Raw genomic sequence first — 4,604 nt, 5'->3', positions numbered from 1 at the left:
CATGACGAAGCGATATCGTCCTCTTTTGGAAGACCAAACAAAGTAGTTTCGCTTTCACAACGAATCACACAGACATGGCGGCGGGAACAACAATACTACAGCGAGAATATAAGTTACGCCTTCTTTCTTTGTGTGAACATTTGGGCGGCGTTATGCAAATATTCCCACATCGTGACGTAGACATGTGGGGGCGTGTTAGAACGAGCCGTTTTAGGTAGGCGTGGCTGACTCTGAACTTTTATAAAGAATATCTCTTTGGATTTGAGACTTTAGTCTTTGCAACTTTACAGATCTTCTTTATGCACCAAGAGCTTGTAACACTCCAAAGAGAAAGGAAAAATTGAAATCGCATCATATGACCCCTTTAATATTAAATATGAATTGGACCAATGATGATTCTGAAAGAAAACCTTCACGCGCATCTGATTGACATAAACTGCACGCTCTTATTTCAGTGTTGGTGTTTATTTTGTGGATATTTCAGTTGTGCACATTCAGTTCCCACTTTCTAGTCTAGATTCTAGTCTAGTTTGATCATTACTGATGAAAATGCTTTCTTTTACGAGTTCTTTGAGAATATAGATATATAGAATATGCTCATGAAATAGTCCAATAATCTGTTTAGAGCGTTGCTGAGCTCCGCCGCGAGAGCACGCACACTGACCGCCTCGCAGAGCTGAAGGACTCCAACGCGCTTCTGAGCGGGTTTATCTGCTTTACACTGAAGCGAATCTACACCCTTTCAATCTGTGTTAAAGATTGTGTTTCACTGAGATTTTTTTTTTTTTACTAGTTTATTGTTTTATTTTGTGAGAGATAAGCTTTGTTGTAGCTATGTCATCATTCTCTCATTTATTAGATAAATGCGTAATTAATTCATTAATTTTAATAGGCTAATCTGTTAGTCCTAAAAGTTCGGTTTAGAATTCTGCTTTAGATATATTGGATAAACTGTATTTTATATAGTTGCATTTATTATTTCTCAGCCGTTACATTTGGTCACTGGTCTTGCAGGCGTTATAGCTGACCAATCAAATCGAGTTTACTACTTACCTTGCTTTAGACCCCGCCCCTTTCTCTTATACCTACCTGGGGAGCGCGTGCGCAGCAGGACAGACAGCAGCGCTTTACTGGACCGACTGGTGCTCACTTGACTTCTTTAATTTCTCTTTCGAGTGTGTGTGTGTGTGAGTGTGTGTGTGTGTGTGTGTGTGTGTGTGTGAGTGTGTGAGTGTGTGTGTGAAATTGAGATGCTGTCAGTTATTCATTCTCAGATCACTGGTGTTTTCAGAAGCCGAGCTGCTCAAGAACTGATCATCTCAAACATCATGGAGTTCTCACTGGTAAGCTTCTGTGTGTTCGTATTTTAATTGCTTTTTGCAAACCTGTACACTTCTAGAAACACGTTTTGACACGTTGAACTAATGTTTCTTATATTAGGCCTATCTTTAAAAAAAAGAAAAGAAAAAAGTTAATCGATAAACTTACTGGCATTCATTCGCTCGCAAAACTTCAGCGTTCTCTCGCGTATTGCGTATTCGCTCGCAAGAGCATTGAAATATTGTTTTTTATCAACTCATCCAGGTTTTGCAAGCGAGCGCAAAGTTTGCAGGGGAATGTTTTGCGAGAGAACGCAAAAGCATTAAAAGATGTTTTTTGTTAAATGTTGATTTGTTGGATGATTTTTTTTTGTTTAAAGATGTTAAATGTGTTTTTTTTTTAACACTATGCATCAGAATATAGGCTAAGTAATGTAATATTATGCAAAATACAAATGGGTGATGTGGACATCAATTTAGTTGAAATGTATCATTTTGTCTGTTCTGCAGTTTCCCTCTGAACTCTGATACTCTGCCTTGATCCGCTCACCTCAACTTGCTCCATTTTTATAGGTCATATATCAGTCATGTTATCTAGTTAGTGATACGGTAGTGTAACTGGTAGTTACCGCAGCTCTGACTGTGCAATATCTCAGCTCACGCGGTTTAATATTGTTCATTGTGGATGATCATAGTTACGGGAATATGCGGTTGAAGATCTGAGCGGGCTCTTTTCAGGGAGTACGTTTGTTGTTGTTGTAATGTTTACTTCAAGCTTTTGCAGAAGTGAAGCAGCCGATTCATTAGTCAATCCTCTGAGGGGGGCGGGCTTTAGCCGAGCCTCTTGTTTTCCTGCATTCTGATTGGTCCGTGTGAAGGAGGGCTCTGTTAAACTTGGGCCCTTTTCACAAGACTGTGATGACGCGTTTAACGTATCGGACTGCGCCATCTAGAGTTTCATGCCAGAACTCTGTATTTGTTGAAAAATGAGAAATGTTGCCATGGCAACTAGATAAAACTAAATTTGTTTAAATATGTTGCTCCCACATAACAGGTTTCTCTCTCTCTTTCTGTGTGTTCGATTTAGGCTCATCCGGCTGTGAAAGCCTTCATGTGCGGCTCTCTGAGTGGGACGTGCTCCACGCTGCTCTTCCAGCCTCTGGACCTGGTGAAAACACGTCTCCAGATCCTACAGAACGGCGTCCAGCCCGGGTCAGTCCACATACGGGACGAGGCTTCAGTCTGGCTGAATGAGTATTAAATGAACTGTCTTCTGTGCCTTAGGTCGGGTCGGGTCGGGTCGGCATGGTCACGGTGTTTGTGAGTGTCCTGCGCACAGAGAAGCTCTTCGGACTGTGGAGAGGCGTTTCGCCTGTGAGTGTCACACCTGATTTGGTACGAAACCTCTGTTATGTTTGTGTTTGCATGGTTATATTCTGTATTTCTGTCTCCACAGTCGTTTGTGCGCTGCATTCCAGGAGTCGGCATCTACTTCAGCACGTATTTCATTCTAAAGCAGCGTTTTTTTGCCGACGGGCCCCAGGGCCCTTACAGGCCACACTGCTGGTAGCCAGAGCCAGATGTGTTGTGGGCGTCTGCATGCTGCCTGTCACCGTCATCAAAACACGATTTGAGGTGTGTGTGAAAAAATTTGGTTTTTTTGAAAGAAATTAATACTTCTATTCATTAAGAATGCATTAAATTATTTTATGCTGTTCTTTTAACCTTCCTATACAAAGAATCCTGAAAAATAAAACGCATTATGGTTTCCACAAGCAAATCAGCATATTATAATGATTTCTGAAGATCATGTGACACTGAAGACTGGAGTAATGATGCTGAAAATTCAGCTTTGATCACAAGAATAAATTATATTTTAGAATATATTCACATAGAAAACCGTTATTTTAGATTGTAATATTTTAAAATTTTACTGTATTTTTGATCAAATGCAGCTTTGATGAACAGAAGAGACTTCTTTCAAAAACAGCTTACAAACCCTAAACCTTTGTATATCTGTACACACTGTATGACCTATAACGTAGTGTATGTGTGTGTTTCAGAGCGGCCGCTATAAGTACAGCAGTGTGTTCGGAGCGCTGCAGTGTGTGTGTCGGACGGAGGGACCGAAGGCTTTGTTTTCAGGTCTGACTGCCACGCTGCTCAGAGATGCGCCATTCTCTGGGATATACGTCATGATCTACAGCCAGGCCAAATACACACTGCCACGAGGTTTGTGTGAGAATATACTGTATGCACTTCAGCTTTACATACAGTATGTGTGTGATTTAAGTAGGATTTCAGCATTCTAAATGGTTAATTTTACAAAGAAACTTCTAGCTCATATTTATTTTACGGAAACAACATTTTGCACTGTGATGTTTTTTTTTTTTTTTGAGCCCTTTACAGGCAAATGTAATATATCTTGGGGAATGCAATGGAAGTTTCTTGGAGGGATGCAAATGTTTTCTGAGCAAACAATTTTTCTTAGGGGGAACACGAAACGTTTCTCAGAGGAACACAAATTTTGTAAGCAAACAAAAAGTTTCTGAGGGCAATGCAAAAATCTTGTGAGTGAACGCACAGTTTTTGCAAGCGAACATAAATCGCTTGCAAAAACTGCAAGCGATTTATGTTAATTTTTCCCATCACCATATCTGATGAGACATCAGGCGGCAAGAATCTTGCTCTTGGTCTACAAATGTTTCTTCATAAGAGATAAAAAAGCAGTTCAGTCATTCTGACTGGCTCAAACATGAAGTAGGAGTGATGTTGGATTGTGTAACAGCCATGTGGATCAGACTGTACTGATATACTACCTCTCTCTCGTTCAGAGATCAGTCAGTCGTCTTACGCTCCGTTAGCAAACTTCAGCTGCGGGGTTCTGGCTGGCATCCTAGCCTCCATTGTAACCCAGCCAGCAGATGTGGTGAAAACTCACATTCAAGTGAGTCCAAACGTCTTCAGCAGGACATCAGATGTGGTGCAATTCATTTACAAGGTAACAGATGCCCTGATTCTCCTGACATGCACCTCTCTGCTGCTTTAGATTGGCTCTCAAATAAAGCAAGAAGCAACGCAGCTCATCTAATCAGATCAGACCCAGAACTATTTGTTTTACAATGCTACTGTATTAAAGGGGTCATATGATGTGATTTCAATTTTTCCTTTCTCTTTGGAGTGTTACAAGCTCTTGGTGCATAAAGAAGATCTGTAAAGTTGCAAAGACTAAAGTCTCAAATCCAAAGAGATATTCTTTATAAAAGTTCAGAGTCAGCCACACCT

The 4,604-nt window shown here is 40.6% G+C and overlaps 1 pseudogene; it reads left to right on the top strand.

The window, feature by feature from the left end:
* Window positions 1–1,328: 1,328 nt before the first annotated feature.
* Window positions 1,329–4,604, top strand: part of LOC107691096 (solute carrier family 25 member 38-A-like) — a 5,436-nt pseudogene continuing 2,160 nt past the window's right edge.

Source organism: Sinocyclocheilus anshuiensis, unplaced genomic scaffold (genome assembly GCF_001515605.1).
Source record: "Sinocyclocheilus anshuiensis isolate Anshui unplaced genomic scaffold, SAMN03320099.WGS_v1.1 scaffold30, whole genome shotgun sequence".
Classification (NCBI taxonomy): domain Eukaryota; kingdom Metazoa; phylum Chordata; class Actinopteri; order Cypriniformes; family Cyprinidae; genus Sinocyclocheilus; species Sinocyclocheilus anshuiensis.
The sequence above is the reverse complement of the archived record's forward strand: the minus strand, read 5'-3'. Positions and strand labels throughout refer to the sequence as shown.